Consider the following 14,027-nt stretch of genomic DNA (forward strand, 5'->3'; position numbering starts at 1 on the left):
TCAACTGATCTTTTATCACCAGAACATGCATTGATAGGCATGAAAAGTCTTCATACTTATGAAACAAATGAAACTTTATAAATTCAAATAAATCAAGAAAGAACCTTAAGCTTAATTATCTTCCCTTCAACATCTCAGAACACTTTCTGGGTCTAAAGCCTTGGCAAATATTGGGAGTTTTAATAAGGAATATATAATATGCATATTTCTTCTGCTTACCAGACAACCTTGATATGAAAGAGACAATGAAAGTTCAGCATTTAACATCAAGCACAGGATTTCTGTCTGGAAAGTCAACTTGAACTAAGTACAAGTTCCTAGTGGGATGAATAGGCCCTTCAGAAAGATCTAAGCCAGAGAGACCACGAGATTCTTTATTTTCTCATGGTAGAGTAATATCATGGTAGGATAGAGAGATAATTTGGGTTGGCAATCTCATTTATTCAATAGTCATATACATGAGACTACTGTCAAAGAAACAGAGGTCATAATTCCTGCTCTTTAAGCATTTACAAGTTGGTTCAAGTGTAACAACACATGCACTTAAGGGCCTTCTTCTATGCACCTTGTGCACTTTGCATCATCCATGTACTGGCTAAACTCTATCTTATAACTGGTGTCTATCTGCCCTGTTACATTTTGTGTTCCTGAGGGCAATTCTGTGTCTCTTTCATTTTCATCTTCCTTCCATAGCAAGTATAGTGCTAGCCTTCTGAAGCACTCTGTACATACAATAGTGATTCTATTTCAAACTAAAAGGGTTGGCAAAACATTGCAGCTATCCAAATCTCTCTAGATCAGCACTATCCAGTATAAATATAATGTGAACCACATCTATAATTTGCATTTTTCTAGTAGCCATGTATGTAAATAAAAAGGTAAATATAATTGCAATAAAATATTTTGCTTAACACAACATATCCAAAATATTTATCCTATTATTTCAACAAGGGACCAAAATAAAATCATTAATTTTATGCTAAATTTTAAAAAGCCAATGTGTATTTTATACTTGTAGTGTATCCAATTTGCATGCTAAATATTCAACAGTTAAAGTGATATATAGTCCTACCAAAACAATAAAGTTATGCTTAACAAAAAATATTTTATACCGCTACAGTTTTTAATTTTAAACTGAAAGTATATAAAATTAAAAACTCAGTTTCTCTATTGAAGTAGCCACATATCAAATGCTCAGTAGCTATATGTGGTTAGTGGCTACCATACAGGACAGCACAGTTCTAGGTTACTTAACACTAGCAGAAAAATTTATGCACACAGATAACTGGAGGAATAACCCCCAAATGTTACCATTATGCTAATTCTGGGAAAAGAAAGTGGAATTAGAAAGGAGGTAATAAAGGATTAAATTCTGAATGGTTTAAATTTTTACATGTATTGCATAAAAAGTAAAACCAAAGAGAAAAACCAGATTGAAGATCTGTCTTTTCTTTAAATAAAGGGAAAGTTACACTCTGAGAGTGGCAAAGACACTTTAGATTCCTTTGGGTAAAGACCCCCGGAAATGTGAAGGAACTAGAAGTCCTGCTGTAGAAGGCATATGGGGCTGAGGCTGTTGATGTTTGACCTAGAGAATGGAAAATGGAGGGCAGAGGCATCTCTTTCCAAATATTTGAAATACTCTCAACAAGAAGAAAAATATGATTTTCTCTCTGCTGTTGCGAGGACAGAACTAGTAACAATGGTATATATCATTTATTAGAATTTATACTATAGGCCATACATTTTGAATTTAATTCATCAAAGATAGTAATTTCTAACACAGAGACGGGGCAAAGATGAAATGGAGCTGCCTTGCAAAGTAATGAGCCGCCCCGATCACTGAAAATATAACAAAGTCAAAAAGTCAAGATTTCTGCAGAAGACATTTAAGTTGGTACCACGTGCAGGAAAGATGTTATAACTAGAATTTTGTAACTGGATGATCGACCCTGAGACTTAATTAATCTATGGCATTTGTCATTATCTTAAGGACATGTTCAACCAACATCCAATTTTCCTCTCTAAGAGTGCTTTAGGACTATATATCCTCCTTGATGGAAGACATGATCCTGGAATTAATCACCTTGTTGACTAATGAAGTATGAGTAGCAGTGATGCATGTTACTTCATGTTACTGTCAAGTGCAAACATTTAGGATTTAACTCTCCACCTTCTCCCCCTTTTCCTTTAAGCACAGAAGCACACATTGATATAGAGGTCCAAGGTGAAGTCTCACAGGAGGACAGTTTGTTCTGTAGAATCCCATACACCACAACGTACTGTGCATAAATAAGAAACAATCTTTCTTGTGTTAATCCACTGTGATATTGGAGATGTTTCCTTGTTTTAAAATATATATATATATATTATTGATTTTTTACAAGGAGGAAGGGAAAGGGAAAGAGAGTTAGAAACATCAATGGTGACTAAATGAGCATTCTCAGTTAAAAAAAACAAAACACACAACAACAACAAAAAACCCACACAGAAGTTGCACATGTGTAAAGCCTATCTTTGCACACAGCCATTACGGGATGGTAATTAGCCAGGTAACTATAGGTTTTTCTCTGCTAGAAAAGTATATGTTTCATTGTGCTTTGAAATCTGCCTTATTATCAGCACAGCTATGAAAACAATGATTTATTTCTTATTGAGTGAAGAGGCCAGGCATGAAGCATTGTTTCTGTAGAGCCTAATAGAGTACCTTCTTTGTGAACCAAAGCAGTAGAATGGGTGGCCGGAAGGTGGAGAATACCCTCCGCCATGATTAGCAAGAAACCATTTTATGGGAGGTGAGGACTAACACAGGGCAAATGCCTAGAATAACAACTATTAGATGTCCTTCTAAAACCATTTCCTTAATAACCTGGAGAGAGAGAGAGAGAGAGAGAGAGAGAGAGAGAGAGAGAGAGAGAGAGAGAGAGAGAGAGAGAGAAAGAGAGAATTTCAAACAATCTGATAAGGAAAAAGATAAGGCAGAGCAGTCCAGTCAGGACTGGTTTATTGCCCTGTACATTTTTGTCCTTGCTATAATCCTGAAATATGAAAAAGTCTCTCCTGAGGAAGAGAGGCAGGAAAAGGTGCCAATTTTAATATATAAAATGTCCACACACAGCAACCCCCTGCACCAGCAGCAATAGTCCTAAGGCTACTAGGCTAACCTCAGGCATGTTCCAAATCTCTCTCCATACGTTTCCCAGAATAAGTCTATAGATGGTTGACGATGAACTAAGCCAAGCATAGTTAGAAACTAAATACTGCAAGCACGTTGCCTCTCCTACCAGCTACCAATGAGACAGACCCTCCATTAGAAGGGGTCCTAGGACACTAGTCAACCATTAAGTACATAGGACTCTCCAGTAGACTCAGAACAGAGAGCTCTGGAGATTTCTGAGAAGTCTGATCATAAAAGTTGCATGTTTGCTTAACCTATTAGGTATGGCTTTGAAGTTAGAGTGCCTACACAATAGAGTTAAGACTGTTACTGGGAAGATAAGACAAACACATAAAAAAAAAAAAGATACTGCGTTATATGGCTTGTTACAGAGGAAGGTGTCAATAAGGTGGTGGAGACACAGTGTGATAAGAGCTCCACACAGGGAAAATCCCATGAGTTCAATGGCTTACAAGGGCTTCAACTGAGTCTTAAATAAAAGAGAGAAATTCTACAGGTAGGAATCCTGGAAGAGATATTCTAGGAATGACTCATGGTATGAGCCACTCAAAACTCATTGGAGAGTATAGGGCAAGAATGTGGTTAAAGAGAAAGAAGACCGAGCAGTTAGACTAGTTAGGCTAAGGCAGAAGGTGTACATAGGGGGCAGGAGATGAGGTAGAGAGATAGGCTGTCTTAACATTCTGTGTGCACTTTGAACTGGCGATTCCACCCCCACAAATGTATATACAGCACAACAGAACAGTCCTGCATGTGTGCAGAGCTACAAAGATGTCAAAACAGAAGCAACCAAAATGCCCAACCACAGAAACACCTCTATAATGAAACAGTATGCAGGTAGAACAAAACAGTGTAGAATAATTTTCAAGATGGAGGCATTGTCACAAACATTCATATACATTTAAATGGGGGGGGGTGGCAAACATTAGGTTTCATTTTTTTATGGGGGAAAAGAGCATGCCTGTAAATTTTTACCTTTACACACATTCATACACATTGGCATATGGTCATACAAAAATGCTAACAGCAGTTACTTCTGGGTGGGAGGGAAGTAAGCAACTTTTCCTGCCTTTTGTTCATCTGCAGTGCCTATATTTTGTAAAACAAACATGGATGACATTGGTAAGACAAAACATACAATAACAATGGAAGTTATTTAATAGAAAAGAAAGGAAATGGAGGCCGGGATTGAACCGTTCATGGGATGCTTGCCAACGACTATACTTGATCCAGGAGGCATGAAGTTAGTGAAGACAGGGTTGAGGGTTGCAGGCTAGAGGCTGAAAGACAAACTTTAAAGGAAGGCTTTAGAAATGAAAAAGAAGCGAGACCACTTCTTCCCAGCACAGTAAATGGGAAACTCACTGGGCAAGGCAGCAAGGAACACCTCAAATCAGCAGCACTATTTGCTCAGCCCCCTGCTGTACACGAAGCTCTTCTGAAAGTATTTGAAAACTCAGTTATTCCAGTCTGTCCTAAATAAACATATTTATTAAAATGGGGTAAAAGTCCAAACCTCAGCTTTCCTCTGCAGTGACCTGTACAAACTACAGACTTCAAACATATAATATTAGAGGAGAGAAGGAAAGTGCATCTTTGACATTAAGGAATATTAATGCTTTGCAATAAAACCTCACATTTAAAGTACTCTCAAAGATAAATGAGCTGTTTGGAAGAATCAGTGTCAATACTAAAGAGAATTAAGCCTAAATGCCCAAATCAAATAACTGCTCACAAAACCCTCTGGAAAAAGCCAAATCGATTCACATGTAGGACATATATGCTTTGTGATCCAAGGTAATGCTATCATGATAACAGCTGTAATTGCCTACTGTCAGTAATCATGCAGTTGCTAAAGAGAGGAGAAGTGGAAAGCAAACAAAAACATTTTGGAATTGAAATAAAAGGAAAACAGCATTGTGCACCTCCAACTGGAAGGGGAACTGTTCAAACCTCATTTTAAAGTAATTTGAGGCACAGTGACTGTGGTAGTTTTTAAGAGATATTTAACAGACCATTGTGGACCAACTGGATTTGCTCCTCATAGTAGACCGAATGCAAATGGAGTTATTGCTCCAAGTTTTGCCAATCTACCTATGATACCAGTAATTTATTATGATCTTGTGAGAATCCAAGGTTGCTTCAAAGACTTTTTCCAGCAGGTCCCGGGCATGTAACCAGAAACTAAGGTTATAGCATACATAGCATCAGACTTAGACTGCAGTTGACTTTTTGCCATTTTTGGTTATCATCTGGTCAGCTGGTGACCACCACCGAGAGTTCATTGTGAAATTCACATTTCTCAATAATGAAGCTAAAACAAAAATATGGGTTGGTTGCCTTCTCTATCATGGTCTTTTTAATCACAGGTATGGACATATGACCAAGACAAAACAGCAGAAAAAAAATTTTTTTTAAGCAAAAACAGCTTTATTTCTAGAAGGAGGATAATAAATTTAACTAACACATTTAATTTTTTAGAGAAGACTTGTTGGTTTTTATCGTATTTGATCAAAGCAGCTTAAACAAGCTAGACATCAGGTTGGTATTCTACTGTGGACATTGATTGCTGTAGAAACCAATTTGGGAAAAGCCTACATGCTACAGTATACAACTACAGGCATTACAGAAGCTCAAAAGGCATTGGTATTGAGCCACAGTGGCTCCAGCCATATTAGTTGACAATGATATTCATTAGTTAATTGTCTACATTTAACACTACTGTTAAAAACACACACACCAACAGCCCTACCCAGTTGGCTCAGTGGATAGAACATCTGCCTGCAGACTGAAGGATCAATTCCAGTCAAGGGCACATGCCCAGGTTGTGGGTTCCTGCCCCAGTGCAGGGCATGCAGGAGACAGCCGATCAATGATTCTCTCATCATTGATGCCCCTCTCTCTCTCCCTCTCCTTTCCTCTCTGAAATCAATAAAAGTATATTAAAAAAAAAACCAAAAAACAAAAACAGAACACACACACACACACACACACACACACACACAAACAGGTAACTAAACTTCAGAAGGTGTAGTGGCTCTTTGAGGAGGAGAAAAAGACCATAAAGCTCGAAGGAGTTTTGCCAGTGCCATGTCCTACCTGGAAGCAGCCAAGCCTGGTGGATGGCCTTCACTGGAAGCTAGCTCTAGGATTCTTAACAAAGATGAGCTTGTACAATGTAAATGGGTGAACTGGTTCAAAAAAAGAGGCAAAGTGTGTCCAGAGATGGATAACCAGGGTGGTAAGGAATTCTGAAACCACATTTTGGGGAAGAATTTAAAAATTGGAATTGTTTAGCCAAACAACAAGAAAAGTAAGTGTTATCTGAAGGGGGGCGGGTAGGTGGAAGAGACATCAACTTGACCAAAGACCAGCCTGACAATTCTATGAAAAGCTCCAAAAAGGCACGAGTTTCTTATATTGTTCACACATTGCATTCAAGAGATAAAAAATCAAAATAGCAACCTGAATAATCAAAATAGCACTGAAAATTTCAATTTCACTTTTTTAAACATATATATATATAAATAAAACATATATATATATGTTTTAAAAAGTCAATATTGACTTCAGAGAGGAAGAAGAGAGAGATAGAAATGTCAATGATGAGAGAGAATCATTGATTGACTGCCTCCTGCACACCCCCTACTGGGGATAGAGCTTTTGACCAGAATCGAACCTGGGACCCTTAAGTCTTCAGGCCAACACTCTATTCACAGAGCCAAACCAGCAAAGCCACTTTTTTCCACTTCTGTCCTGACATCTCAAATTCTAAAAGTAAGGATAAATTCTTAAATGCTACAAACTTCTCTTCAGTTGACTATCCATCATTAAAAGAATGTATCAATCTAGAGTTCTAAAAGAAAAATTCCTCACTCTAGAAAACACTAGAAGACCTAGAAGTCAATAGAAATTCTAAATGAAAGGGTCTCAACTTAAAATGAGGCCTTTGTGAGTGATGGCCGTGTAAATATCTAGACAGCAATATTGATGACCAGCTGTTAAATGGCTCACACACAGTGTGATTTTACAAAGACTCTCCTTCCAGCAGCGATAGCCAAGATGGCTCAGTGCAGACAACAGACATAGTTGTTATTTTTTAAAGACATTTTTCTTAACACAATCATTCTACCATTATTGCAGGACAATGTTCAACTCTTTGATTAGATGTCCAAGCTGAATTCTGACGTTGAAATGAAATGGTATAAACTCCCTTATGTGTTCCAGGTCTTGAAAAACAGCCTGTCACTAAGTTGTTCCAAGCTCTGAATGTCTTGGATGCAGACGCTGGAAGTGTGAGCGTGTTCCTCTCAGAGTCCTCTGAGCCATCACTCTACAATGGCATGAAGCAACCACTTGATGCAAGACCCATGCTGGCAACTTAAACAGCATGCTTCCCCGGTGTTAATTACGGTGTAATTAGGTTCCTTTAAAGAATGCACAGTTCACACAACAACATTGTCAGAGAACCTTGTGAAAAAATCCTTCGGGCCGAAACCGGTTTGGCTCAAGGGATAGAGCGACGGCTTGGGTACTGAAGGGACCCGGGTTCGATTCCGGTCAAGGGCATGTACCTTGGTTGCGGGCATATCCCCAGTAGGGGGTGTGCAAGAGGCAGCTGATCGATGACTCTCTCTCATTGATGTTTCTAGCTCTATATCTCTCTCCCTTCCCCTCTGTACAAAATCAATAAAATATATTTTTAAAAAAATCCTTCGGAAAGTATCTTTACAAATTTCTGGTAAGCCCCATATGTAATGGATTTCTATTTTGAACTCAAGGGTACTGTACTGTAAAGGCCAAATCTGTTTCAGTAAAGAGGCCCTTCTTGTAGGGATTTCTCATAATAGTCATGAGTAGAATAATTCAATGATTTTGTCTTTGAAGAAAGCTCCCTAGTTTCTATCTTAAGGAAGATAGTATAGCTAGCTCAGCAATGGAAGTTAAAGTATAAGCAACAGATACATCTCACAAGACTGTTTAATATACATATAAAACTTACATCTAGGAAGGAAGTATTGTCCCAGTAAGAAGCCTAACAAGTTCACTAGCTGTCTTAGGTGAAAATCCTTAGTATGACAAACTGCCTGCTTTGTATGTATATTGTCCTCAACACAGATTAAGAATCCTTTCCATAGCCATGTTCCAAGAAGCAAGTTGATATATCAAACTCAAAAGAAATCTGAAATAACCACTTAAATACAAGGCCTCCTGAATTTCTAAGCAAAGATCATAGTTAATTTCTAACTATGAGTACCTGAGAAGTGACTTATACTACTGGCCACTTATGGTCCCCTTATTTTGACAGGATTTTCTAGAGGAGAAAAGTTATTTAATTAAGATGAAAATGTACAGGATATCCCTAAAAATGTACACACACACTTTGAATAATTATAAAGGCAATGTTTATAAAAATATATTTTCAAAATTGAGCTATCAGTTGTTACAGTGTGTACACATTTTTTGGGGGGGACACTGTGTATATCTATATGTAGAGAAATATGTAAATCACATTTGTATATATTTTATTTATTTATTTATTTTTAATATATTTTATTGATTTTTTTACAGAGAGGAAGAGAGAGGGATAAAGAGTTAGAAACATCGATGAGAGAGAATCATCTATCAGCTGCTTCTTGCACACCCCTTACTGGGGATGTGCCCGCAACCAAAGTACATGCCCTTGACCAGAATCGAACCTGGGACCTTTCAGTCCACAGGCTGACACTCTATCCACTGAGCCAAACCAGTTTCAGTTGTATATATATATTTTATATATTATGTATTATAAAATACTAGAGGCCTGATGCACAAAATCTGTGCAAGAGTAAGCCTTCCTTCTCCCAGCTGCTGGCAGGGGCTTCCCTCTAGCATCCGGGACCCGGACTTCCTTTGCAGCCCCAGCTTCATGCAGAAGGTGGTCCAGAAGCATGTCCAGTCTAATTACATATTATGCTTTTATTACTATAGATATGTAAATAAAAGTAAGGATCTGAAGAATTTTAATAACAACCTTCTATTGAGGCACATAGTAATGAAAGTAAACCCTGACCTAAATCAGTAGGGAAATTCAAAAGGGACAGATAAGCCAACACTGTACTGTGTAATAATAATATGATGATAATATCATCTTAGAGTTCAGTACTAAATGCTCTCATATATGTATATTAATTTTTTTTCTCAGTTGATCTCAAAACAAAGCCAGATACACACTGTTCTCCATTTTACACACAAGGAACCTGAACATGTAAACAGTCAATGATTTCTCCAGTGAGTGACAGATCTACAGGGAGAGCCAAGATTCTCCTGACATCCCATCCGTGTTCTTCCAACATTATCATGTTGTCCATTCCCCAAAGTCCAGTAAAAGTCTCAGCAACAGGGACAGGGGAAGCCACTCTTATTCAATTTGATGGGACTTTAGAAACAGAAATTGAATCGAGGGAACTCCCATCATTAAATTCAGCTATATCCCCCCACCCAGATCTTTTGGTCTCTTTTCTCAATTTCAGCTTAGACTCCTCTATCTCTTCTTTCTTTTTCTAAAGACACATTTGGAGATGAAGCCATTCATAACTGCCCATCCACAGACAGTTTGTGGCAGTATAATTGACAATGAGTCTGCTGCAAAAAAATGAAAATGCTGTTTTAATAACCTTGGCCTAAAATACATTCTGTTGTATGCCTCAAAGGGTTTCAATAAAAAGTCAACCTGTAGAGACATATTTTCTTGGCTTAAACAACAATCCAAAGCATATAAATGTAGTCCAACTATAATGACATATTTATAGGCCAATAAAGCTTACACTGCAGCTTTCATACTTCACTTAAAGGAACTCTGTAAGAAGCAGTGTTATATAAAATAATTTGATTCTTCTTCTTTTTTTTTTTTTTTTACAAACTATTGCCCAAGGAATATTAAAAAAAAAAAAAAGCAAGTTTGCTACATTTAACTGATAGTGTTTATATTCCTTAAATGCTAAATATTTCATAAAATGAAATAATTCATTTGGTTAGTTCCAACTGCCATACCAAATATGGGTATCAAGTCCACTTTATTACAAAAGCTAAGCACTGTAATTCTAAAGACAAAAATAAATAACAAGAGGCTTGTGTAGTGAATGATTTAATCAACCCGATTCTTCTGGAAAAACAGGTTCCTGTGTTCGTTATGCTTATGAATAATACATTCCTTAACCCTTCTATTTTAACAGAGGGTTGTGTTTTCTTTTTCTTTTTTATAAACTTTGGTATGAAACGTCTGAAAGAAGGTAAAACATCTCATTGAGTAAAGTCACAATTTGAATTGGTTTCATATTGAACTTTCTTTCTTTGAAAAGGACCAAGAGGAGGAAGGGGACGGTGTATTTTAACACATCTCAGAAGTGTTAGATTATTAGTTTTCCCACTATCTAGATCTGTAGTTTTAGTCACCAGTCATTTTGAATCTTAAATGAAAACTCCAGAGAGTTTTAAAAAAGCAAATATGACATCTGTAAATATTGTCCTTGAAAGGGAAGGGGATAAAAAAAAAAAAAGGAGTTGTGATTTGAATCAGAGCAGTTATTGGAAGCTGCCATTTGGGGCAGAGTTTCTCTTTGTGGAGAATTAATTTGTTGGCAGACACACATTTATGAGAACATTCTTGTGTGTGTGTGTGTGTGTGTGTGTGTGTGTGTGTGTGTTTTACTATTCAGAGAGAGACAGGAAGTGACACAAACTGAGATTAAAGGGAATTTATTTTACCTAAACAAGGAGCAGGAAGAGTTCTTTAATTAGCTTTTATATGGTAAAATCCCTGCTTTAAGAGTCACCCTAATTATTTTGTTTTTATTGATGTTTTAACATGATGAAATAACTCAGCTGAAAAATAATGCAGTTTTACTTTATACACAGAAAGGTGAGATCTTTCCATTCTTTGCTTACTTCCACCAGAAAAAAAAAAAAAAGAGGGGGGTCTTAAGTAATCTCAGAGTTCATCTTCTTTCTTTGGTAAGAACAATGAGGAGTTGGAAGGGTTCTACAGAAGGAAAAAACCTAATAAGTGTGTGAACTTCCATTAACAATGTGGTATTGGAAGTGGTTTTAGTGTGGCCCAGAGAAGGGAGATAAGAAAACCACTGTGTAGAAAGAAAAGTACAGACAACAAATATTTTGATGTTGCAGACAGAGAGATGAAGAGGTTGAAGAGAAAGTTGCTGGGACAGGAATGCATATAGCAAATGACACCCCCTGTCTCCCCAATATAAATCCTAACAATGTAGACTTGTAAACCTTAGATCAAGCAGATAATGGAAACTCATTACATTAAGGAAAGTTTTTGTTTCTCTTTCCACATTATTACAACACAGTGTGCATTCCAATTACAAAAGCTATTTGTCTCAAATTCCCCACAGTTCATACCAACTGAGTAGAATTTCAAGGTCCAAATTCTATCCTTAAAGGGGTATTTTACATTAAATAAAGAAAAAGTACATGATGTTTCTTGCTCAGCAGAGAAGAGCCTCCAATCAAATCTCCTGTTGATTATTTTATTTTCCTCAACACTAATAGTATAATTGTTTCCCAAATGAGATACCCAACTCTGGCAAAAGAAAAAGAAAATTATAATTCCCTAAAATGCCCTTTATCAGCAAATACTCCATAGTCTTGCCTCAATTCTACTGAAAGAAGAATCTGGGGAAGCAGACTCAGCAATCAGTATTATTTTTAAAATTCCCCTGGTGTGTGTAATGAACAACTAGGTTTTAAAACCACTAAGTACTTTGAATATTCACTTGAAACCAATTACTTCTGAAATCAATTATTCAAAATGTAGAATATGGACTTTTTTTTTAGAATTCAAAATATTAAAACCTGTTAATCTCTTTATGGAATTAAGAGATTCGGTTTCTTTCCATGTCCATTAATAATGGTAAAACACAAAACCATAAAAATATATTTTAAAAATATATTTTAAAATAATAAAAAATAAAGATCACCCTTAAAAATGGAGATATCTGTAATACTATCAACAATAAAAATATATTTAAAAAATAAAGCTCATTCTCTAAAATAAAATACAAAATAACCTTGCTATAAATAATCTTGTTTATATGTGTGACATCAAGCTTAACCATCTACACATCCTTTTGTCCCCTGTGGGTTTCCTGTTTAGTTTTTTATTAGTAACAGTATATTCCATAACTAAAGAAAAAAAATTCAAACAAAAGAAAGCTTTTAATGGTAAGGAAAACAAGACAATAGCAATACTTAGATCAAACATTAGGAAAGTGACAAAACAGATGTATTATTCAGCGCTGTTACATGTCAGAGGACTTTTGTCTGTGTGTTCACAGAATTGAGGGGTGCAACTGTATATACTGTAGAGGAAGATTTCTTTAAAAAAAAAAAGTTCTTTGCACTTTAAAAGGAAAACCATTAGATTAATAATTGTCTTTAACTATGCACATGACAATCAGGCTGCCATGTCCAAAATATTACTGTCTGACATCTACCAAAAGGTGCCAGGAAACTGTTGATCATTAAACTCAAATTGCAAGAAAATATTAATGCTATTCCCAAAGCTCATCAGAAACCAGAATCACATGAAAGATAGTCAGCCACTGGTTTTATTCAGTCTCTTTACACTAATTAAGATAGTCTATATTTGTTGAAATAGTTAAATACTAGGTGGAAAAAAACAACAGGAAGTTGTCATATTGAGGTATAAAATAGGGCTATGAAAATCAGCATTATGTTAGAATAAAAGAAAAAGATGCCTTAAGATGCTAAAAGTAAGGTTCCTCTTTGCCTAAAGAGGAAATAACTAGTCTAAATCAGAGGTCAGCTTGGGTCTTGAGCAATGCTAGAAGAGTAAGTCAGTGGATACCACAGGGAGATACAAACAAAAGAAAAAACCACAAGGGGTACAAAAGTGTCAGTAGAGGAGAAAAATGTTAAAAAAAAAAAAAAAAAAGCAACATAATTAATTGTGGAGCTCCTCCTACACCAATTTCTGTGCTTGACCCTTTATATCTTACATTTCACACTGACCCTATAAAGTCCCAATATTTTTCAGATGGAGAAACTGAGGCTTAGAGGTTAAATTATTTGCCCAAGGCTGCATAGCTAAGTAGGCAGCACAGTCAGGGTTCAAACACTAATTAGGATAACTTTTCCAAATCCCAGTTCTCCTTAGAATCTACTGAGGAAGAGAGAAAGGAAGGAAAGAAAAAAAATATGTAGGTGATAGTGATGCCTCAAAAGCTCAGGAAAACCTATGCTGACCAGCCCTGCTTTGACCTTGCTCTCCTGCTCCACATTAAGCAACTCATCTTGTCCTCATTTTGCTTCCCATCCAATGGAAAACGTGAAATTCCAACATGGCGTACATTGATGTCATACTACAATATCTACTTAGAGTAAATATCCAAACTCTTCACTGATTCAGTTTAGGTGGCTAAGTAAGTCTTATACCTTGACCCCAACTGGAAGTTACAGCAGCCAGTTCCTGGCTCAGGGGTTAACACATAGGAGGTAATGTGATCTAACAGGTGATGTAGTTGTCCATCTATATTCTCAGGCCCCTTCAAAGTTAAAAAAAATTATATATATAATCAGGAGATATTATATATATAATTCAGATCATCTCACTGGATTTTAAGTTAAATTATTTGAAACTATATATATATATAGTTATACACACACAGTCACACACATATATACATATATACACACACATACATATATATCAGTGTGTGTGTGTGTGTGTGTGTGTGTGTATATATATATATATATATATATATATATATATATATGCAAATATATATCAGGGTTTCCAGGAAAAATCTAAACCAAACAAGAAGGT

At 36.3% G+C, this 14,027-nt stretch overlaps 1 protein-coding gene across 2 annotated transcripts in view; it reads right to left on the bottom strand.

Annotated features, from left to right (window-relative positions):
* The window catches only part of ARID5B (AT-rich interaction domain 5B), a 180,946-nt gene that overhangs the window by 136,320 nt on the left and 30,599 nt on the right, over positions 1 to 14,027 (bottom strand). The gene's annotated exons all lie outside the window — the stretch shown is intronic.

Source organism: Pipistrellus kuhlii, unplaced genomic scaffold, assembly GCF_014108245.1.
Source record: "Pipistrellus kuhlii isolate mPipKuh1 unplaced genomic scaffold, mPipKuh1.p scaffold_m20_p_15, whole genome shotgun sequence".
NCBI lineage: Eukaryota > Metazoa > Chordata > Mammalia > Chiroptera > Vespertilionidae > Pipistrellus > Pipistrellus kuhlii.